Genomic DNA, 26,288 nt, shown 5'->3' on the forward strand with positions numbered 1-26,288 from the left:
GAAATGCCTATTTTAGTAGAACAGAGAACAAATTTTCCAAAGGTACATCAATATTTTTCATTTATTTGTCTATCATACAGATGGAACTTATCATAATCCATGTCATCATTTCTAGTATATTCTAAAGATCTGCATCTTTGGAAAATCATGGTGTCACCCTGTGTCACCAAGCTAGGGTTATAACAGAACACACTTGTACAGTTAGTAAAACTTGTAATCACCATTATTTGCACAGTACATGAAATCTGTACATAAAACACTTTGCACTTGTAGTGGATAAGTAGCATGTGAACTATTTCAATGTTTGCAGGAAGTTATAGCTTCACTGCAAAAAAAACATTGGATAGTTAAGGCATCAGATTTTTTAAATTATAAAATGATAAACACTTCAGACTATGCCATAATTTTATGTATATATATATCTATATATATATATATATATATATATATATATATATATATATATATATATATATATATATATATATAGTATTAGGGCTTTAACTATTTACAGAAGGCTGATCTAATGTCAGAAAAATATTTATTTATATATTTACAAATTTGTTAACTGAGGAAGTATATTGGTCCAAATTCCTTTTCAGAGAAAACACAGGCAAAAAGAGAGAAAATTCTTGTGTTGAAATGTCATGCATAAACTGAGGTAAGTAGCAGTTAATATTAATTAAATATTTTGCAAGGACAATAATGAGCTTACTGTAAGAAACATACGCACCATCAAACACTTCAATCCAGAACGGTTTCAGTCTGAACTTAGTGCTTGTAATTGGAACCCCTTAAAAACACTCCCTCTTGAAAAGGCAGTAATATACTTTAACTCTACTTTTTTATCCATTCTTGACTTACATGCTCCTGAACGTAGCATTCAAATTAAATCTAATACTGCCCCCTGGCTCTCCCATGATACCAAAAAACTTATTCTCACTAGAAATAAAGTCTGGGCCGCATGGAGATCACACAGAAATAACCCTGATCTTCTACTCTTCCGCCAGCTTAGGAATCTAACCAAAAAGGCAATAATAGCTGATAAAAAGAAATTCTACTTTAATCTACAACAAACTCACCTTAATAATTCAAAACTTTTCTGGTCTTCAGTCAATAGACTCCTCTCCCCAGGAAGTTCTAAAACACCTTCCCCACTTAATGCTGATCCTGACACCCCTCAACAAACTGCAGATGCTTTCAACTCTTTTTTCACTGAAACTATACAAGCTCTTGCTAATCAATTGAATGCTAATAACTCACATCCAACATGTAACCTTATAAACTCTGCCTTTAAATTCTCTCTACATCCTATCTCTACATCTTACATATACAGACTCTTCTCAAACTAATACCTTGTACCCCCTCTGCTGACAAGTTACCTTCACTCTTTCTACAAAAAGCTGCCAAGGCTATCGCATATCCTATTTCTATTCTCATAAATAGGACAATCAAAGAAGGTATCATCCCTGATTTATGGAAGGTCTCTCACATTATCCCACTCCATAAAGGTGGTAACTCCATTGACTACTCTAACTACAGACCTATAGCTCTCCTTTCTCCACTGGCCAAAATAATGGAGAAATGTATACACCATCAGCTTGTACAACACCTATCTCTCCACAACATCATAGCCAACTGTCAACATGGCTTCAGACCACATCATAGTACTACTACTGCCCTCCTTTCCTTTGTAGACACTATTAACCGGAACTGTAACAACAATCTACTCTCTTCTGCCATCTTCATTGACCTCTCCAAAGCATTTGACATGGTTAACCACTCTTTATTAATCAATACTCTTGAATCCCTATCTTTTGATATCCCTGCCATTAGATGGTTTACTTCTTATCTCACCAACAGAAAACAAGCTGTTCTCTGGAATAACCACATCTCTTCTCTCTTGCCTGTTTCTATCGGAGTTCCTCAAGGCTCTATTCTCGGCCCACTTCTCTTTTCCCTCTTCATTAATGATCTCCAAAATACAATCCCTCAAACTACTTGCATTCAATATGCTGATGATTCTACTCTCATCTGCTCTGCACCATCCACTTCAGAACTTAGATCTCATACTCAAAAAGTCTTTAATACTGTCGAAACTTGGTTCTCTAGTCAATTCCTCTTACTAAATGCTAAAAAAACTAAACTCCTCCTCTTCACCCCCACATCTAGGACCCCCCCCTTTAAACTTCGCCATCTCCTCTAACAATGCCACTATCATCTCTCCTGACTCTACCACTAAACTGTTAGGTATTACAATTGATAATAATCTCTCTTTCAACCAACACATTAACAACTCCATAAAACTTGTCAATAGGAAAATAGGATCCTTATATCATATTAGACCATTTCTAACACCTTCCTCTAGAACCAGGATTGCTCACTCCCATCTGCTTTCCACTCTTCTCTATGCTTCTCCCATTTTCACCAACCTTAAGAAAAACAACCTAACTAAATTGGCTACCTGCTACAATAACATTGCTCGCTTCGCCACAGGGAACCCCTACAGAACGCATCATTGTCTAAACCTTAAACCATTAGGCTGGCCAGAATTTCAAAACTATCTTGCAATCCAACAACTCACTATTGCCCATAAAATTCTGTACCAACCAATGAACACCCCTATACTATCTCAACTCATAATCCCCTACAATAATCTTAACTCTCTCCGCTCCTCTGGTAAACTGTTGGCTAGTTCTATAAAATCAAATAACACTGCTGGTGACTCCCTTTTTACCAATTCTGTAGGTACAAAATGGAATTTACTTCCTAGCAACATAACAAAGATTACATCACTACCTCTTTTCAAAAAAAACATTAAACTGCACTTCCAAAATCACTGGCTGTGCACCTGTAGTAAACCTGATTAACTTTCCACTACTTATACTCTACTTCAAAACTATCTCCTACTTCCTACCTACTTACTTGCTCTCCTTTCTATACTAATCACTTCTAATTTCCCTTATTCTTAGCTCTCTTTTCTTGTACTTCCTACCTGTATCAATATCTGACAAAGTATTTTTTAACGTTATATAATGTCTTTGACTTTAACTGTGTGTGGTAATTATTTCATTTAATATCGTTATCTTACTTAGTATTTTATGTTTGTATAGGTATTTTTGTCTTATTTTGTGGACTGTGTGAGTCAGTAATTAACTCACTTAGTAATAATAATAAGTAACTGTACAGTTGTTAGTTTTTGTCTATTCAAACCTTATTTAAAACACAAGTATGTTTCCTTTTTGTATTCTCTGTGGAGCTTTTCTCCCCGGGCCTCTACAGAAAATGGAAATATCTCCAGCTAGACTAGCCCGGTCAACAAATGTAAAATAAAATAAATAATAAAATATGTATCCTGCAGAAATGTCAGGGGATGCTTCCCACAATACCAATATGGTAAGTATAGGCATATAGTTAGAAGTGTTAGCTACAGGGTCGGGATGGATGCTGAAGCAATGAAGCTGAAGAAAATGAGGTATAGAATTAGCAGAATGTAAGGGCTGTAATAATTATGCATAAATCATTGTTTTGCACATACCATTTCACCATTAGCAAGACAGACTTGGTTTCTATAACTCATTGATTTTCATGTTTTTTTCTTTCTTTGCTTTAGGACTGCTTACTCATACCTAACCTGTTATGACACTGGATCTCCAAACATACCCACCACATGCGAATGGGCAAGAAAGACGGAAAGCAATGTGGGAAGGTGCACATCTGTATACAGGTACTGAATGAGCAGAAATATCTTGATGCTGTGGAATAACTGTAGCCATTCTCCAGGCATGCAAAGCCAAAAAAGTATAATATTAATATACAATCAGTAAAGTGTAAGAAACATTAGTCTGTATATATTTTAATAGATGCCATACAAAACCATTGTTACCCATTGCATAATTCAGTGAAAATTCAGTGCAATGAAACTACAGGTGAAATAAATGAGCAGACAATAACATAAAGGAAGTTTCACTTGCAGTCCAAACGTACTGGTTTATTGGAAAGTATCCTCTCCTTATTTTTCTTTCTGTATTCCAGTGTCTCAAATTCTTTCCCTTTCCATTTGGTGCCTAGAATATTATTATATACCCAGCCTTCTCTGGATCATGACATACAGTGCAGTGTATATTTTGTAGAATATTATTACATACCCAGCCTTCTCTGGATCATGACAAACAGTGCAGTGTATATTTTGTAGAATATTATTACATACCCAGCCTTCTTGGGATCATGACATACAGTGCTGTGTATATTTTCTAGAATATTATTGCATACCCAGCCTTCTCGGGATCATGACATACAGTGCTGTGTATATTTTGTAGAATAGTATTGCCTACCCAGCCTTCTTGGGATCATGACATATAGTGCAATGTATATTTTGTAGAATATTATTGCATACCCAGCCATCTTGGGATCATGACATACAGTGCTGTGTATATTTTGTAGAATATTATTGCATACCTAGACTTCTCGGGATTATGACATACAGTGCTGTGTATATTTTGTAGAATATTATTACATACCCAGCCTTCTCGGGATCATGACATACCGTGCTGTGTATATTTCGTAGAATATTATTACATACCCAGCCTTCTTGGGATCATGATATACAGTGCTGTGTATATTTTGTAGAATATTATTACATACCCAGCCTTCTCAGGATCATGACCTACAGTGCTGTGCATATTTTGTAGAATATTATTACATACCCAGCCTTCTTGGGATCATGACATACAGTGCTGTGTATATTTTGTAGAATATTATTGCATACCCAGCCTTCACGGGATCATGACATACAGTGCTGTGTATATTTTGCAAAATATTTTTGCATACCCAGCCTTCTCGGGATCATGACATACAGTGATGTGTATATTTTGTAGAATATTATTGCATACCTAGCCTTCTCGGGATCATGACTTACAGTGCTGTGTATATTTTGTAGAATATTATTACATACCCAGCCTTCTCGGGATCATGACATACAGTGCAGTGTATATTTTGTAGAATATTATTACATACCCAGCCTTCTCGGGATCATGACATACAGTGCTGTGTATATTTTGTAGAATATTATTACATACCCAGCCTTCTCAGGATCATGACATACAGTGCTGTGTATATTTTGTAGAATATTATTACATACCCAGCCTTCACCGGATCATGACTTACAGTGCTGTGTATATTTTGCAAAATATTTTTGCATACCCAGCCTTCTCGGGATCATGACATACAGTGCTGTGTATATTTTGTAGAATATTATTGCATACCCAGCCATCTCAGGATCATGACATACAGTGCTGTGTATATTTTGTAGAATATTATTGCATACCTAGACTTCTCGGGATTATGACATACAGTGCTGTGTATATTTTGTAGAATATTATTACATACCCAGCCTTCTCGGGATCATGACATACCGTGCTGTGTATATTTCGTAGAATATTATTACATACCCAGCCTTCTTGGGATCATGATATACAGTGCTGTGTATATTTTGTAGAATATTATTACATACCCAGCCTTCTCAGGATCATGACCTACAGTGCTGTGCATATTTTGTAGAATATTATTACATTCCCAGCCTTCTCAGGTTCATGACATACAGTGCTGTGTATATTTTGTAGAATATTATTGCATACCCAGCCTTCTCGGGATCATGACATACAGTGTTGTGTATATTTTGCAGAATATTATTGCATACCCAGCCTTCTTGGGATCATGACATACAGTGCTGTGTATATTTTGTAGAATATTATTGCATACCTAGCCTTCTCGGGATCATGACTTACAGTGCTGTGTATATTTTGTAGAATATTATTACATACCCAGCCTTCTCGGGATCATGACATACAGTGCAGTGTATATTTTGTAGAATATTATTACATACCCAGCCTTCTCGGGATCATGACATACAGTGCTGTGTATATTTTGTAGAATATTATTACATACCCAGCCTTCTCAGGATCATGACATACAGTGCTGTGTATATTTTGTAGAATATTATTACATACCCAGCCTTCACCGGATCATGACTTACAGTGCTGTGTATATTTTGCAAAATATTTTTGCATACCCAGCCTTCTCGGGATCATGACATACAGTGCTGTGTATATTTTGTAGAATATTATTGCATACCCAGCCATCTCAGGATCATGATATACAGTGCTGTGTATATTTTGTAGAATATTATTGCATACCCAGCCTTCTCGGGATCATGACATACAGCCCTGCATATATTTTGTAGAATATTATTGCATACCCAGCCTTCTCGGGATCATGACATACAGTGCTGTGTATATTTTGTAGAATATTATTGCATACACAGCCTTCTCAGGATCATGACATACAGTGCTGTGTATATTTTGTAGAATATTATTGCATACCCAGCCTTCTTAGGATCATGACATACAGTGCTGTGTATATTTTGTAGAATATTATTGCATACCTAGCCTTCTCGGGATCATGACTTACAGTGCTGTGTATATTTTGTAGAATATTATTACATACCCAGCCTTCTCGGGATCATGACATACAGTGCAGTGTATATTTTGTAGAATATTATTACATACCCAGCCTTCTCAGGATCATGACATACAGTGCTGTGTATATTTTGTAGAATATTATTACATACCCAGCCTTCTCAGGATCATGACATACAGTGCTGTGTATATTTTGTAGAATATTATTGCATACACAGCCTTCTCGGGATCATGACATACAGTGCAGTGTATATTTTGTAGAATATTATTGCATACCCAGCCTTCTCAGGATCATGACATCCAGTGCTGTGTATAATTTCTAGAATATTATTGCATACCCAGCCTTCTCGGGATCATGACATACAGTGCTGTGTATATTTTGTAGAATATTATTGCCTACCCAGCCTTCCCGGGATCATGACCTACACTGCTGCGTATATTTTGTAGAATATTATTGCATACCCAGCCTTCTCGGGATGATGACATACAGTGCTGTGTATATTTTCTAGACTATTATTGCATACCCAGCATTCTTGGGATCATGACATACAGTGCTGCGTATATTTTGTAGAATATTATTGCATACCCAGCCTTCTCGGGATCATGACATACAGTGCAGTGTATATTTTGTAGAATATTATTGCATACCCAGCCTTCTCGAGATCATGACATACAGTGCTGTGTATATTTTGTAGAATATTATTGCAAATCCCAGCTTTCTCGGGTTCATGACCTACAGATCTGTGTATATTTTGTGAAATATTATTGCATACACAGCCTTCTCGGGATCATGACATACAATGCTATGTATATTTTGTAGAATATTATTACATACCCAGCCTTCTCGGGATCATGACATACAGTGCAGTGTATATTTTGTAGAATATTATTGCATACCCAGCCTTCTCGGGATCATGACATACAGTGCTGTGTATATTTTGTAGAATATTATTGCATACTCAGCCTTCTCGGGATCATGACATACAGTGCTGTGTATATTTTGTGGAATATTATTGCCTACCCAGCCTTCTCGGGATCATGACATATAGTGCAATGTATATTTTGTAGAATATTATTGCATACTCAGCCATCTTGGGATCATGACATACAGTGCTGTGTATATTTTGTAGAATATTATTGCATACTCAGCCTTCTCAGGATCATGACATACAGTGCTGCGTATATTTTGTAGAATATTATTGCATACCCAGCCTTCTCGGGATCATGACATACAGTGCAGTGTATATTTTGTAGAATATTATTGCATACCCAGCCTTCTCGAGATCATGACATACAGTGCTGTGTATATTTTGTAGAATATTATTGCATACCCAGCTTCCTCGGGTTCATGACCTACAGTGCTGTGTATATTTTGTGGAATATTATTGCATATACAGCCTTCTCAGGATCATGACATACAATGCTGTGTATATTTTGTAGAATATTATTACATACCCTGCCTTCTCGGGATCATGACATACAGTGCAGTGTATATTTTGTAGAATATTATTGCATACCCAGCCTTCTCGGGATCATGACATACAGTGCTGTGTATATTTTGTAGAATATTATTGCATACCCTGCCTTCTTAGGATCATGACATACAGTGCTGTGTATATTTTGTAGAATATTATTGCATACCCAGCCTTCCCGTGATCATGACATAAACTGCTGTGTATATTTTGTAGAATGTTATTGCATACCCAGCCTTCTCGGGATGATGACATACAGTGCTGTGTATATTTTGTGGAATATTATTGCATACCCAGCCTTCTTGGGATCATGACATACAGTGCCGCGTATATTTTGTAGAATATTATTACATACTCAGCCTTCTCGGTATCATGACATACAGTGCAGTGTATATTTTGTAGAATATTATTGCATACCCAGCCTTCTCGAGATCATGACATACAGTGCTGTGTATATTTTGTAGAATATTATTGCATACCCAGCTTCCTCGGGTTCATGACCTACAGTGCTGTGTATATTTTGTTGAATATTATTGCATACACAGCCTTCTCAGGATCATGACATACAATGCTGTGTATATTTTGTAGAATATTACTACATACCCAGCCTTCTCAGGGTTATGACATACAGTGCTGTGTATATTTTGTAGAATATTATTAAATACCCAGCCTTCTCGGGATCATGTCATACAGTGATTTGTATATTTTGTAGAATATTATTGCATACCCAGCCTTCTGGGATCATGTCATACAGTGGTTTGTATATTTTGTAGATTATTATTGCATACCCAGCCTTCTCAGGATCATGACGCAGTGCTGTGTATATTTTGTAAACCTGTTAATGCATCGTCTTTTTAACAGGTGAGATCAGTACAAAGATTCCAACCCACCTAATTCTGTATTTAGGACAAAATAATGAAATCACATAAACCTGAATTACCTTTCAAAGTTATCGGATAGTAGAGCACAATATCTGGCATTTCTGACTCGGTATTTGTTATAACAGCATCATATTTCACTCAGATGCAAGTGTTGTTATTAATGTATATAATATCAGATGTCATTACTGTTGCTTAGATCATAAAAAAACAGATACAGCCATGCAAGAATTAAGATATTTATTTATTAAGTGCATGACAGAGATGAATACATTAAGTTATGTTTGAGAATCATGCAGAGCAGGTTTTATTTCCCTTCTGGGTAGAATCTGGTCATTTTTCACCAGAAAGTGATAATTCTAATGCAGTATATATATATATATATATATATATATATATATATATATATATATATATATATATATATATATATATATATATATATATATATATATATATATATATATATATATATACATATATATATATATATATATATATATATATATATATATATATATATATATATATATATATATATATATATAATATATATATAGTTGAATTTATAGCACTCGTCTTATATAGAAACACCATGAAAAATTATTTCTGCATTGTATTTAAATAGGACTATGGTAGCAATAATGTAATTTTTTTTTTTTATTTTAATCTAATGAAAAGTACTTTATGTGTTGCTTAGACATTGGAACCACTGGAGAACTATCTTGTTCTCGAAACTGGCAAGCAAGTCAATAGTAGTAGGAAGAAATTCAGCTGTGCCATTGGCAAGTTAAATAAACCCCTCTATATATTTTTTAGCATGGTTATTGAATTATCCCTTGTTACATAGGCAAATTTATATTTATACAGAAGTAATCAAATTGTATTAACAAATTAACATTTACAAACATTATACATCACATATACAGCTATATATCATAAAACCTAAGCACCATTGCATAAATTATTCAGTTCCTCCCCCTTTTTTTAAACAAGAAACATCTTTATTATACCATCACTTATGACATAATCGATCATGTATAGCTGAGTATATGATAGATTTCAGATAGAAGGATATTAATGCACAGCAACATTAAGATGTGTCATGGATGTCCTGCAAAATAAGGTGTCATTTTATAAAATAATATTACAAAGCATATAGAAGGAGGCATAATCTAGTAGCTGTATACTGATGATATTCAAGCAGATTAATGCCATGGAAGCTATTAAATACATACTGGTTAGACTATATATACATTTTTGGTATCATTAATGAACTCTAGTTTCTGCTATAGGCTTAAGGATGATCACATAAAATATGCAAATCTAGTTGCTATTCTTATGACCGTTTATATTATAAATGTCAATGATGAGTATGGAATGCAAGAATTTCAGGAAGCAATGGAATTTTAATTAGTTTCTTAAAATTCAAATAAATGGCACATGTACTTCTTTGTTTACTCTGTTAGAATTATGGAATCAAGTAGGTTATTAGCTATCCTGGTGTATAATCTTGGTTTAGAGGATATATTCCAGATGAAAAGACATGTTTACCTTTTTTCTAGGGAACATAAACAGTACGGGAATCCCGAAAGGACTGATAGAGTTAAATCTATAGCCATATACGGATACAGTGGAACATTGAGTAGCATACTTCTCAGCCTCGTAGTGCAAGAAATCTGGACAAAGCCTAACACAATGGGAGGACAGAGGCCCAAAAATAGCAAAATGTTTTAAATAATGCTCTTAGAAACTTAGAAAGTTGCTAGAATAACAGGATTTATGTTATCATGGATTGTCTGAAAGATACAAAGTCTGAAACTTAAATATATTTCATTATTTGGTGACTTTGGTCCTCTGATCAACCCAGTGATTTGCCAAAAATATGAGGCAAAATGTGGACATTCTGTGAAAATCTGGACAGTTGAGAGGTATGTTGAGTAGTATTTCCTCTTCACAGCAAGATAATGTACATTACAGGGCATGTTTCCTCTGTTTGTGTTATCTCAATATCCTACCTGTGTCTGCTTAAATTTTCTCCAATGTTACAAAGACATGCACTAGGTTAAATGGCAACTTCCAAACTTCCTGTAGTGTGCAAGCAGGTAGACAGCTCTTCTGTCTGTAATGAGCTTCAAATCCTAGTACTCCGTTGCTACAGATATTGCTATGGCATCCATGCAGTTCTGTAAAAGATAAAACAGATTATCAAAAATGGATGGATAGATAGATAGATAGATAGATAGATAGATAGATAGATAGATAGATAGATAGATAGATAGAAAGATGGATAGATGGCTTGATGATATGAAGTATCATACCTTAGAAGTGACAGAAAATGAAATATTTATTATGCCTGTTCCACTCACCATACCTTGAGAAAACAATATCTTACTTACACCAGCTGGCAAAAATAATCATCATGTGTATGCATTTCCGCAATAGATACACTCAGGTTAATTATTTTATGAGCTATGTGAAGCTGCTTAAAACCAATTTCTGCAAAGACCTTCTTCCTTCCCTCATCATTTATGTGAGGGGTATCAAACTCTACTGCACTCTTATTTTATGATTCATAATCAGAGGTAACTACATCTCAAAGAGTGATGTAAGGAAATACCCATCTCACACTTGGTTCATGGGGTACCAGTGTAAGACCTTCAACAGCAACGTGTTACTTGTGGTTTTGCTTTACCTAATTGAGTGCAATCGAACAGAAGCAAATGACTCCATGAGCCAGCATGCTTAAGCAATAGCAAGATGACCAAGAGTTTTCTCAGATTCATAGTGCATGGATCTCCAATCATCCGTGAACCACAGCAGTACAAAACAAGGATGAACATTACTATTCAAAGATGAGCACACTGACTGGACAGCCCAACCAGTGTGCCCATTGTAAATTGAGCATATGCTAATACAATGAAATCTGGCTGCTGAAGTACCATCTTATTTTCTAGTGGTGTATACTAAGGGACAAAGCAAAATGTGAAAAAAATCAGGTACTTTCTGCAAAACTAAACAATAAGAAACAACCCTGATTTTTATTGTATTTTTGCACTCTCCCTCAGAAAAAAAGTACAAAAAACAGCAATAGAGATGCTGTCATCTCCATTGCTTCTTCTGCATTGTACTAATGTATTGTGCAAGCGTGGAAATGTAAGTCCCATATGTATGCATGGTACATCAGTAAACAAGGAAAAACATGGAGGAACAGTACAACACCATTGTACAATGACATTGTTTAAGAAAGTTAAGCAATGTCTTTCTTAAATAATATCATTGTATGAAAGCGATATCTCATGATAAAACCACACCAATTGTGGGTAAATCCTAATATACCCTCACCTAGTTGTGGATATTCTTCTTCTTCATTTTTCAGCTTTTCCTGGTTACGGGTTGCTGCAGCAGAACTCCGGTCTGCTAATGATTGGCAGTACATTTTTACGGTGCCGAGGTGCTAACCCGACACCCAACCTTCAAAGAAGGCACACCCATTCATGCATGTCTTTCGAATGCCACTTGACCGTGATAATAATTATATAATCATGCATCCAGTAAGGTGAAATAGTCAGTTAAGAATCAATAATATAACATGGAATCAAAGCAGATAAGCTCAGTTGCAATCTAGCAAAATGATTTCTAATATTAGTTTGCCCAGCGGGTGTCTGATTTTGCAAGTTTAAATGCAATGCACAATTTATAATCATCCAAGAAAAGCAAATCTGTCATATAGGTCTACATATGTGGTTGCCAGTGTGATGTTGTCAGTTTTGAAAGTGTTTTATAAGTTACTCAAGACCCAGATGATAACTCAGAGAAGATAAAAGCAATAGGAAAGTACATGAGATAAACAGGTAGGCAGATATTAGGGCGGTGTATTTAGGTTTGTTACCTGATACAGTCCCAATTTGGGCACTAGAAAGTTAGTGGGATGCTAAAAGTCCTGGCTTTAGTACAGGCTAACACATAGATTCATAGGTTCATAGGTTGGTACTAGGCTATCAGCCCTAGGGCCTATACAAGCCTAGCCATAACAATTCCCTGGCTATTTCTTCCCAAACTATTTACTTCCCTGGACCCCTGTCTAGCAGGGTGATTGACGTCATCCCCAGGGTGAATTTCCTTTCTCCCATCCAATCATCAAGGTTCCTTTTGAAGAGGACCAAAGAGGCACTCTGCTTGACACGTATGGGCAATCTATTCCAGAGTCTGGGGAGTCTCTGGGTCAGGAACCTATCCCTCCAGCATGTTTTGTTTATTGTGATGACAAGGTTTAGCTCCCTGGAGCGTGTGGCTCTGAAGGATCGAGATTTCTTTAAGTGTAGCATGTCCAACAGCTCTGGGTTTGACATGGCCTTGTATGTTAAGCAAAGATTGCCTCTGAGTAGACAAAATGCGACAGAGTATAGCTGGAGTTTTTTAAGGTGGTCAGCGTAGGGCATCTGCTTTAGGCCTGTGATTCTTTTAGTGAGTTATTTCTGTGGCCTTTCCAGTTGTTGCAGATGTCTTGAGAGGTACATACCAAACGGGAGATTGTATTCTATAATGGGTCTAATGAGGGATGAGTTCAGTGGGACAATGACCTCCTTTTTTCTGGATGAAAAGCCCTTAGTGATGAGGTGTGTCACATAGAAGGATTTCCTGACTGTTGTGGCGATGTGGTTATCGAAGGTGAGACCACTGTCCACCTGCGTCCCTAAGTCTCTTATCACACTTTCGGTGTTTAGTGTACTGCCACCTATATGGTAATTCACAGATACATGTTTTTTCCCAAAGGGGATAACTATACATTTCTTGGCATTGAGCTTGAGCCCATGGCTCTGGCACCAAGCATCTGTTTCTGTAAGGCCCTTTTGTAGAGTATCCACATCATTTGGGGATTCAATAATGGTTCACAGTTTGCAGTCATCTGCGAACTTTGTTATCCAGAGTCCCTTAGTATTGACCTGTACTTCAGAGAAGTAGATGCCAAACAAGAGCGGTCCCAGGACTGAACCCCAAGGTACTCCACTTGTCACTTGTCTGGATCTGGATTTGGAGTTGGCTACTTTTACAGTGTGGGTTCTATCAGTAAGCCAGTTAGCAACCCATTCGGTGATGTAGGGATTAATGCCCAGCTTAGTAAGTTTATCTATGATTCCAGAGTGGGGGATGGTGTCAAAGGCCTTGGCAAGGTCTAGATAGGCTGTGTGGACCACCTTACCCTTGTCCATGACTCTGGAGATTGATTCGAAGAAGTCAATCAAGTTCAGGAGACAAGATTGGCCTTTAACGAACCCAAACTGGGTGGGGTCCAGTGTTTGAAGGTTGCCAATGTCTTTGTTTATAAGTTCCATGATAATACGCTTCATGGCCTTGCAGATAAGGCTTGTCAGACTGATGGGACGGTAGTTTCCAGGATCCAAGGTGGATCCCCCGTTATGGAGTGGGATAACTGTAGCTGCGTGCCCCTCAGTGGGCACGAAACCTGAGGTGAGGCTATGATTAAACATGACACTTAGGTGAGGTGCCAGTTCATATTGTAGTACATGTAGTACACAGCCCGGGATGCCATCAGGTCCCATGGATGCTGTATTCTTAGCTTTGGAGAGTGCGTTTTTTACCTGTGTGGCCGTTATTACCGGAATTTGGCAATCTTCCGGTATTGAGATGAGCCATTTAGGAGGTGAGAGGGGGTGAAGTTGGCACTGAATCTATCTGCCAGGATATTGGCAATATCCTTGGGATCAGTATATTTAATGCCATTCTGTTTTAGCTCAGAGCAGATCTGAGCATTGCCATTTAGATTCTTGACATAGCTATAGAATGCCTTGTGGTTGTCTTTGGAATCTTTGGCAATTTTATTTTCGTAACTAGCTTTGGAGGATTTTATGAGGGATCTCAGTTTCTTATTGAGGCTGGTAAGGAAGTTTTTTGCATCCTGGGATTTTCCTCTTTTCTGCAACAGTTTCTTCCTTTTCTTGTAAAGTTTGTTTATGGCAGGGGACCACCAGATTGTCTTTTTTTTTTTGGATGAGAGCATCTTGGTTCTATTTGGATGGCACGATTTATGCATGAGTGGATGTGCTCGTACAGTGCCTTAGTGTAGGATTCAGCAGTTGAACTTTCAGCTCCCGTCTGCATGGGTGTCATGACGTTTGTCACTTCTGACTTGAGTAGCGTGAAGTTGCCTTTGGAGAAGTTTTTTATGGAGATTTCCTTACTGGGGGGGTGGGAGTGGGATGTGGATGTTAAGGGTGATTAGTTTATGGTCAGACGTGACTAACGAGGGGGTGACCATAGGTGTGGAGCATCAGTTTCCCATGTTGGTAATGACCAGGTCTAGGATACTGGAGCCCTTGGTGGGACTATGGATTAGTTGATCCAGGGCGTTGGAATTTATGAATTCCAAGAACTGTTGGGCAAAGGTGTTGGTACATGAGTAGTTTTCCCAGTTAATGGCAGGGTAGTTAAAATCACCCAGTATTAGGGTGTTTGGTTCTATCTTAATATTTTCCAGAATGTTTAGAAAGGTGTAGTGAGAATCTTGGGGTATGGTGGGGGATCTGTATCAAGCTACAATTTGGATCGCAGTCTTACCTAGTGTTAGTTGCACCTGGAGAATTTCAGACGTATTGTGTTAAGCAACTAACCTGGTGGTGTGGATATCCTTGGTGAATATTGACACTCCTCCACCTTTAGTGTTTTGGTCCTGCTTTGGTGGCCGAAAAGTATGGTAAGAGTTGTAGCCATTTTCTCAGATTGCATGCTGGTGGTGTAAACATTTCACTACTATGAATGGCCGTTTCTTATATTTGAGGGTTACAGATATTAAATCTCTATTGCAGGTGTTAACCTTTTGTACAAGTCATCATTATGATCTGAAACAGAAAAATACTCATCTTCTCTCACTTGCAGAAAATAACATTTGACTACTGATAGGATAATGGACATATATCCCCACAATGTGCTGGTAGCACTCCCAATGCAGAAGAACATTCCAAATGTAAAAGTCAGTAGGTAGGTGGCAGTATTTGAAAGTGTAGGTGAAAGGTTTTAATATTGGCTAAGAATTTTTTATTATGTAATACCTTCTGATTACACATTTGTAAAAATTATTGAAATGTCTAAAGTAGATATGAAGCTTTTTGTGAGTAAGTTGCATTAGGAGAAATAGCTGAGCTAAAGCTGGAGGAAGACACGACCATTGATGTAGAAAATATTTGGCTTTTTGATGTTACTGGCAGTTTAAGCAAGCATTAAACCTCTGCAGGATGACCATTACAAGGAAACAATGGACTGCATAGGTATGTTGTGAGGTCTGATGCCACAGGCTAAGGTCCTCCCCAACACTGAAATGTCCATCAGTTCCATGTAACAAAAGCAACACAGAAGACATTATCCAAAATACAGAACTTATGTAATTAATAATGTCTACTACAGCACACACACACACACACACACACACACACACACACACACACACACACACACACACGAAGTGGGATAGATAGATAGATAGATAGATAGATAGATAGATAGATAGATAGATAGATAGATAGATAGATACTGACAAAAAACACACACACATACATGGAAAGTCAGATACACACACACACACACACACACACACACACACACACACACACACACACACACACACACACACACACACACACACACATGTACACACACACACGAAGTGGGATAGATAGATAGGTAGATAGATAGATAGATAGATAGATAGATAGATAGATAGATAGATAGATAGATAGATAGATAGATAGATAAACAGGTAAATAGATAGATAGATTGATAGATAGATAGATAGATAGATAGATAGATAGATAGATAGATAGATAGATAGATAGATAGATAGATAGATACTGACAAAAACACACACACATACATGGAAAGTCAGATACACACACACACACACACACACACACACACACACACACACACACACACACACACACACACACACACACACACACACACACACACACACACACACACAGGTTTTACAAAGTGATATCTTTTGTGTTAATAATTGTTTAAATCATTGTTCAAACCTGTTAAGATTACTGTGATATAGACAAGCGGACAGACTTCATGGTAGTTTTGAAGTCAATGTAGTCATCTTTCAAAAAGTAGCCTGTACTGTCCCTGGTAACTGCCTCTACACTCACGTCTGGTAGTTCTTAGGGTCATAGGTAGGTACTAGGCTATCTGCCAGAAGGCATTTATAAGCCTAGCCAGAATGTGTTGGCTTTTGCCACCCCCTTAGATTAGTTCCCTGTGCCTCTGTCCAGCAGGGCCATTGAAGTGATCCCCGGGGTAAACTTTCTGTTTCCCATCCACTCGTCAAGGTTTCACTTGAAGAGGATTAGTGAGGAGCTCTGCCTAATGTATATTGGAATCTTGTTCTGGAGCATGGGAAGTCCCTGGGACATTAATCTATCCCTCTGGCACATCCTATTTATTGTTGTGGTGATGTTTAGATCCCTAAAATGTGTGGCTCAAGGGGATATGGTTTTCTTTTGGTGGAGCATGTCCATCAATTCTGTGTTGGACTTGGCCTTGTATGTCAGGAAGAGTCACCTGTGAGTAAGTGGTATGCAACCAAGTATAGCTAGAGTTTCTTCAGTCAAGCTGCATAGGGTATCTGTTTGAAGCCAGTGATACTCTTGGTGAGGTACTTTGGTGGTCTTTCCAGCTGTTGCAGGTGTCTTGTAAGGTACATCCCAAGTGGGGCATTGTACTCTATGATGGGTCTGATGAGTAATGCGTAGAGGGGCACAATGACCTCTTTTGATCTGGATGCAAACCCTTTTGTGATTAGGTGGGTCACACAGAAGGATTTTCTAATCACTTTGGCAATGTGATTATCAAAGAAGATGTTACTATCTACTTGGGTACCCAGATCCCTTATTATGTCTTCCATATTTAGTGGCCTACCACCTATGTGGTAGTTTGTGGGTACTTTGTTTTTTTCCAAAGGGGATGACTATGCACTTTTTGGCATTTAGCTTCAGGCCATGGTTTTGACACAAGGTATCTGTCTCAGTGAGACCCTTTTGGTGGATGTCTGTGTCAGCCAGAGAGCCAATTATAGCCTCTAGTTTGCAGACGTCAGCGAACTTGGTCAGCCATAGTCCTCTTGTGCTTGCCTGTACTTCTGAGAAGTATATGCTGAACAGGAGGGGTCCTAGGGCTGAGCCCTAGGGAACACCACTTGTAACTAGTTTATAGTCAGACCTAGCACCTGCTACTCTTACCATGTGGGTTCTGTCCATGTGCCAGTTGGCAACCCATCTCATGACGTAGGGGTTTATGTTCAGGCTAGTGAGCTTGTTTATAATACCTGAATAGGGAATGGTGTTGAAGGCCTTTGCGAGGTCTAGGTAGGCTGTGTGGACCACCTTCCCCTCGTCTATAGCCTTGGTAATGGTCTCAAAGAAGTCCACCAGGTTTAGGAGGCATGATCTCCCCTTAACAAAGCTGAACTGGGTAGGGTCCAGTGTTTGGAGGTTCCCAATGTCTCTGTTAATGAGATCCATGATGATGCACTCCATAGCCTTGCAGACCAAGCTAGTCAGGCTTATAGGGTGATAGTTCCCGGGGTCTGTTGTGGCTCCACCTTTGTAGAGCGGAATAACCATTGCTGTGCACCACTCTATGGGCATGTAGCCTGTGGAGAGGCTGAGTTTGAACAGTGTGTTTAGCTGAGGGGTTAATTCATCTTGGAGGTCATGTAGGACCCAGACTGGGACTTTGCCCGGTCCCATTGATACTGTGTTTTTGGCTTTGGAGAGGACTGTTTTAACCTGAGTGTCTGTCATTTCAGGGGAACTACATTTTTCTGGTATGGTTATGGGCCCCTTTGGGGGTGAGAGGGGGGGGGTGAAGATTGCACTGAACCTGTCTGCCAGGATGTTGGCGATGTCGGTCGGTACAGTGTATTTTGTGCTATTATGCAGTAACTCTGAGCAGATCTAAGAATTGCCACTTAGATTCTTGACATAGCTAAAGAATGCCTTGTGGTTATCTTTGGAGTCCTTGGCAATTTTTCTTTCAAAGCTAGCTTTGGATGATTTTATGAGGGATCGTAGTTTCTTGCTGATACTGATCAGGGATGTCTTCCCTTCTTGGGATTTTACTCTTTTCTGTACTAGTTTCTTCCTTCTATTGTATAGCTTGTATAATGCAGGGGTCCACCAGACTGGTTTCCTTTTCTTAGAGGATTGAGTCTTGGTTTTGCTTGGGATAGCATGATCCATGCATTCTTGTAGGTGCTCATATAGTGCATTAGTAAAGGATTTTGCAGCTTGGATAACATTATCCTTTAGTATGGGGGCTTTGAAACTTTCCACCTCGGTCTTAAGTAATGTGAAGCTTGCTTTTGAAAGTTTTTTCACAGTGGTTTCTTTGACCTGGGGTGGGGGCAGAATATGGATATCCAGAGTGATTAGTTTATGATCAGATCTAACCAGCAAGGGGTTGACCTTTGGTGTGGAACACCTGTTGCCCATGTTGGTGATTACCAGGTCCAATATGTTGTCACCTCTGTTCGGGGTGTTAACCAGTTGATCCAGGGCATTTGAGTTTATAAATTCTAGGAAATGTTGGGCAACGGAGTTTGTACTTGAGTAGTTCTCCCAGTTAATGTTTGAGTAATTGAAATCACCCAATATCATGGTGTTTGGTAGGGCTTTTATGCTTTCCAATGTTTAGAGAAATGAGGAATGGGGGTCCTGGGACATGGTGGGTGATCTGTACCAAGCAAATAAATTCCACAAAAGTAAGAACCAAAATGTAGCACGTAGAGGAAGAGTAAACTTGTGCAGTTTGCAAAGTAAAAAAAGAGCATGCACAAGCACAAACACTGTGCATCGATAATCAATCAATAAAATAACACTCAAAAGCAACAAATAGCGTAAATAAACTTTTTCAAGTAAACGCCAGAAAGAAAGAGACAGAATCAATAAAAAAAATTCAAACATTTTAAAATTATGTTCATTTAATTCATTAATTTAATTAAATTTTTAATCAAAATATTTTCTTATGGTCATGTCTAAAGAACAGACCACTCACCAAAAGATATGTCAAGGAAATTTATTTTCAAACCTATTTCCCCCTTGGTAAATCAAAAAAAAATCAACTGTATTTGTGATAAACATTAAGAAATTGAGAAACAGTTATTTTATTTCCTAAAATAAAAAAAAACTAAATCATCCACAATAATATAAATAATTAAAGATGTAATGGTGTCTGATCTGTACCAAGCTACAATTTGAATTGCAGTTTTGCTCATTGTTAGTTGCACGTGGATGATCTCTGAAGCATTGTGCTGTGCCACTAAACTGGAGGTGCGGGTATCCTTGATGACTATGGGTACCCCCCCCCACCTTTTGTATTTCAGTCTGGATTTTGTGGACGAAATGTATGGTATGAGTTATAGCCTGGTAGTGCTGGGGTGCTCTCTGGAGCCTTAAACCAGATTTCTGTTACTGCACATATATCGATTTTCTCCATACTGAGGAGTGCCTCGAGTGGGTGCATTTTAAAGTTTAGACTTCTGGCATTGAGTAGCATTACCCTCAGTTTTTTGTTACTTGTGCTATTTATGGTGGTGGGTTTGTCTTTTGAGCCTTACCTAAAAAAGGCACTATGGGGGTGGGAAGAGCCTTGGCCAGTATTCAAAAGCCTAGGGATGACAGGTGCAAGCCATCTCTAGTGAATTAGTGTGGCTTGTCGAGCGTGTCATCCTAGGCTGACAAGACATTGGAACCTCTTTGAATGATAACAGAAGCTTAGCCAATTGTTGAAACTGATAATTTTTTCTTTATACTGTGGTATCATTCTTGGTGAGGGCAGGTTGCTACTCAGGGTCAGGGTCATTCCGGCCTGGGCTACATGATCAGAGAGCTCCTCCATGTCTCTTTTCATGTAGTCCAGGGAGGTACAGCTCAGGTCATTCACACCAAAATGGACAATGCCAAAGTTGCATTTGTACTTGTTCTGGAGTGACCTGAGTGCTTGTGTTATGTGGCAGACCCTGGCACCCGACAGGCAGCTAACCAAAACCTTCTCCTTGTTCAGCCTAGTGAGTGGAACGTCAGTGTGCCTGACTATAGATTCACCTATTACTAGTGTGTTGAATATGTTATTTTGCCTTAAGGGCTGTGATTGCATGGCACACTGGTTTTAGGTTCATAGGTTCAGAGGTAGGTACTAGGCTATTGGCCCTAGGGCCTATATAAGCCTAGCCAAAGGTACCCTGGCTTTCACCACCCAAGAAAATGATTTTCCTGTGCCACTGTCGAGCAGAGCCACAAAAGTGATCCCTGGGGTGAATTTCCTATCTCCCATCCAATCATCAAGATTTTTCTTGAAGAGTGCTAATGAGGAGCTTTGTTTGATATAGATAGGTAGTTTGTTCCAGAGTATGGGAAGTCTCTGGGACAGAAATCTATCCCTCCAGCATGTTCTGTTTATTGTGGTGACGAGGTTTAGGTCCCTAGACCATGTAACTCGTAGAGATTAGGATTTCTTTAAGTGGAGCATGTCTAAAAGCTCTGGGTTTGACATAGCTTTGTGTGCTAGACAGAGATCACCTCTGAGTAGGCGATATGCAATGGAGTAAAGATGCAGTTTTTTGAGACAGTCTGCATAGGGCATCTCTTTGAGGCCTGTAATCCTCTTTGTGAGGTATTTCTGTGGCTTTTCCAGTTGTTGCAGATGTCTTGTGAGGTACATACCAAAAGGGGCATTGTACTCTATAATGGGTCTAATGAGTGATGAGTAGAGGGGAACAATGACCTCTTTTTTCCTGGATGAGAAACCTTTTGTGATGATGTGTGCCACATAGAAGGATTTCCTGACTACTGTGGTGATGTGATTATCAAAGGAGAGACTACTGTCTACCTGTGTCCCAAGGTCTCTTATCACATTTTCGGTGTTAAGTAGACTACCACCTATGTGGTAGTTCATGGGTACTGAGTTTTTACCAAAAGGGATGGCAATGCACTTTTTGGCATTGAGCTTGAGGCCATGGCTTTGACACCAGGCATCTGTCTCATCTAGCCCCGTTTGTAAGATGTCCACATATTTTGGAGTTCTGATTATGGCTCCTAGTTTGCTGTCATCTGTGAACTTCATTAGCCAAAGACCTTACCTTCTGTGTTGGCCTGTACTTCAGAGAAGTAGATACCAAACAGGAGAGGACCCAGGACTGAACCCTGTGGTACTCCACTTATCACTGGTCTGAAGTTGGATTTGGAGTCTGCTACTTTCACAGTGTGAGTTCTGTCAGTGAGCCAGTTGGCAACCCATCTTGTGACATAGGGATTTATACCTAGTTTAGTGAGTTTATCTATAATTCCAGAGTGGGGGATGGTGTCGAAAGCCTTGGCGAGATCTAGATAGGCTGCCAGAACCACCTTACCCTCATCTACAGCTTTGGTGACTGCTTCAAAGAAGTCTTTCAGATTTAGGAGACATGATCTGCCTTTTACAAACCTGAACTGGGTGGGGTCCTGAGTTTGGAGATTACCACTGTCATTGTTTATAAGTTCCATGATGATACGTTCCATAGCCTTGCAGACCAGGCTCGTTAGGCTAATAGGGCGGTAGTTTCCGGGGTCTGTGGTGGCTCCCCCTTTGTGGAGTGGGATAACTGTCACTGTGCACCATTCAGTGGGCACATAGCCTGAGGTGAGGCTATGATTGAACATGGTACTTAGGTGTGGTGCCAGTTCATTCTGTAGTTCATGTAGAACACAGCCTGGGATTTCGTCAGGTCCCATGGATGCTGTGTTCTTGGCTTTGGATAGTGTGTTTTTTACCTGTGCAGCCATGATTACAGGAACTTTGCATTCTTCTGGTATAGAGATGGGCCCTTTAGGGGATGACAGGGGGATAAAGTTAGCACTGAACCTATCTGCCAGGATGTTGGCAATATCAGTTGGTTCTATATATTTAGTGCCATTGTGCTGTAACTCAGAGCAGATCTGATTGTTGCCATTGAGATTCTTGACATAGCTATAGAATGCTTTGTGGTTGTCTTTATAGTCAGTGGTGATTTTGTTTTCATAACTAGCTTTGGAGGATTTTATGAGGGATCTCAGCTTCTTACTGGGGCTAAAGAGGCAGTTTCTCCAGTCATGGGATTTTACTCTTTTTTTACAACAGTTTATTTCTTCTGTTGTAGAGTTTGTTTATGGCAGGGGACCACCAGACTGGCTTCCTTTTATTGAAGGATAGCATCTCGGTTCTGTTAGGGATTACACGATCCATGCACTCGTGTAATTGCTTATAAAGTGCATTTATGTAGGATTCAGCAGTCATGCCTCTTTTTTTTTGTGAAGTATGTGTTTCATGGTCTGCATTGGGGGGGTGGAGGTTGCTTGGATGTCTGCTTTGCAGGTCTCTGTTGCTTTTGCAGATTTTTATTTAGAGCATCCGAGTATGTTTTCATGTGTTTATGTGTGTTTTTTGCTGGTGCTGGTTTCATAGGTCTATGTGAGACTGGCGGTGTGATGCAAATAATTCCCTTCTCCTCTTGACTGTCTGGTCCAGTCTTGATTTGGGAGAGCTTAGCCTCCAGTTTGGGTGTATAATTGCATCTCTAGCATGTAATAGTGTTTGGTGGTAGGAGGAGAGGGTTGTCTGTGTACATGAGGCAGTTGTAGCATTGCCTCAAAATGCCCAGATTCACCAGTTGGACCAGAGAATACACCTGAAACTGCCCTTTCGACATGCCTGGATAGGTACAGTGAACTGTTTTACTGATTGGCTGGTAAGAGGTTGAATAGAGAGCCTTGTCATTCTCTACAGTATGGGGGGGGGTCAAGTGCTAAGGTTTATTTGTGCTTGCTATGAGTTTTGCGCAAGTGCCGGGATGAGAAGTGAATGGTTGGAGTGCTTAAGTTGAAAGTTTGTCTTGTTCCAAAGGAAAACTTGAAGAGTAGAGTTTATAGAACCGGGAATAGTTATACCCTAGCTAACCGGTGCTGCCTGGCACGCAAAACTGTGCAAATACTGATTTTATAGCAGGGAAATGAAAGAGATAGAAATTAACCCAAAACAGGAAATAAACTACTTATTTCTGGGCTGAAACCACTCCTCCAGGGACAGATAGGCTGCTCAAACTCCCCTCGCTCACAGGTGAAGAGAGAAACGCCCTTCTATCCATGTAAGGTATGGGCAAACACAGAAACTTGTAACACAGCCCTGAATTCAGCACTAACCTGAAAACTGGACTATACTAGCTCAGAAAGGCGGAAAACAAGTTTTTTTTTTTTGTTTTTTTTTTCAGAAAATAAAGCAGATACAATAAAAAAAAAACCTTTAAATGCGCAGAAATGGTCATCACACTTGAGTGTGTAGCGTACAACAGTTAAACAGGTAATTTAAACACAACAACTACTTTGTTAAAGTGCAGGCTGTATAATAAGTACAATATGTAGGTGAAACAAGCTTTTAAATCACAGAAACTCTAAATAATCAGCATTTTTGGTGGAATTAGCTAAAGGCAGCAAGAAAATGCAGAAAAATGATACTTAATCACTCCAAAGTCTCTCTTTTGTCTCTCTGCTGCTGTAGAACTCTGCAGGGCACCAGGCAGGAGCTTGCTGAGCTGTATATAAGTGTAAAAACCTTGCAAAAGTGGGCTTTATAGCAGGGAAATGAAAGAGATAGAAATTAGCCCAAAATGGCCAATAAACTACTTATTTCTGGGCTGAAACCACTCCTCCAGGTACAGATAGGGTGATCAAAGCTCCCTTCTCTCACAGGTGAACAGAGAAACTTCCTTCTATCCAAGTAAGGTATGAACAAACACAAACTTGTAACACAGCCCTGAATTCATCAATAACTTGAAAACTGGACTATACTAGCTTAGAAAGGTGGGAAAACAAGTTTTTTTTTTTTGTTTTTTTCAGTTCTGATGGTTAAAAAAACAAAAACAGCTTATAGATCCACAAGAAATGCAATAATTTATTCTGAACAGTAAACAAATAAATAAAGTGCTCAAGCTCTCAAGGCTTTCACAAAACTGCTTTTCCAATCTTTTTCTGATATCTGAAAAAGCATTGTTGAAAAATCCTTGACGGCAGGTGCATTTTATTTATATGTTTATTGTTCTGAATAAACAACTGCATTTTCTGTGGATCTGTAAGCTGTTTTAATTTGTTTGTTACATATTGACTACATGATTACAGAATTATATGTTAGAGCTATGGTGTTGTTTCTTGGTTTTGTTTGATGTTCTGATGGTTATTCGTTTGTTTAAAAAAATGAAGAAATAAAAGAACTATAAAGTAAAAGTGTAGAGAGCATATAGTTTTCATTTTGGCAGTGTTGTACTTGCACTTACACAGTTCATTTATTTTAAATCACAGCTTATTAATGGAAAAAAATGTCTCGAATAAAGATTTTAGTCATAGTGTATGAATTCTGAGCTACGAATAGGACTTATTCTTGTCTGGCCTCGACTTGTACATTTAGTTATTTATTTTTTAGCAGCACTGATCAATACTGCCAAATTTCAAGCACAGCCCAGTTGAAATACAAAATATTTCACAAACAAAAAATACAGAAATGTAACAAAAAATATTCCTTGCTTTGGAATACTAGGAGGCCAGTTCCTGTTTCTTAGCTGCCAAGCGTGTTTTGTAATACATAGTTGGTTTTGGCTGGTCAAGACCTTTGAAGATTATATGTAAAATAAGGTAATGGCCAGAAGGCTGCATACACTTCTTTTTAATTGCTTTGTACATAGATTACATCCTGAGTTTTTACCAGAGTCACTGTTTTGTAATTCTGCTAGGAAAACAAAAACCTTTAGATGATCTATATACTCAAGACGTTCTTTTACAATCAACTGTTTATTAGGTTATGTGCATCCCAACTGAGAACTGCTAGCACTGCGTAAGAAGTGAGGTCTGATATTGTGTCTGTTTTGTACAGTGCTAGTGGATCATTTTTCTTACAAAGATAATGTTGGTTTTAATTTCACAGAGGAGGAGATGCCCACCAGATTCAGGAGATCCAAAATGGCTCCAGTATGTATAGTTAGCCAATGTTCCGCATAAAAAACTACTGTTTCACTACATAGTTGGGAAAAGGTTGAACAATGTCCCACCATGTCCTCAAAATCACTAGCTGGTTTGCTAGCATGTCTTAGAGGCCACCTAAAAGTCATATCTTATGGCTTCAACAAATTCCTTCCATATCCAGGCTATGACCTCTGTGATACCTTAGCTGCTGCCTTCTTAGTGACTCAGTGCCTATCACTCATATCCAGGCAATCCCATGTTAGCATTGTACAAAACACTTACTTCACTGGTGTAATGGCTCCAAACTAGACTCTAGACTCAAGTCCAGAATCCTTACTTTTGCCTCAGTTGTTAAGATCCTGAATACTATCTATTCAAACTCCATGTCTCTGACCTCTGGGAGTATCAAAGTAAAGCCTT

At 38.6% G+C, this 26,288-nt stretch overlaps 1 protein-coding gene across 1 annotated transcript in view; it reads left to right on the plus strand.

The window, feature by feature from the left end:
- The window catches only part of SGCZ (sarcoglycan zeta), a 3,417,736-nt gene that overhangs the window by 738,825 nt on the left and 2,652,623 nt on the right, over positions 1-26,288 (plus strand). The window contains exon 2 of the mRNA XM_044062501.1: positions 3,614-3,727. The gene's annotated coding sequence lies outside the window, so the exon portion shown is untranslated. The remainder of the gene's footprint in view (positions 1-3,613; positions 3,728-26,288) is intronic.

This window comes from Protopterus annectens, chromosome 2.part1, assembly GCF_019279795.1.
Source record: "Protopterus annectens isolate FY-2018-M chromosome 2.part1, PAN1.0, whole genome shotgun sequence".
NCBI lineage: Eukaryota > Metazoa > Chordata > Ceratodontiformes > Protopteridae > Protopterus > Protopterus annectens.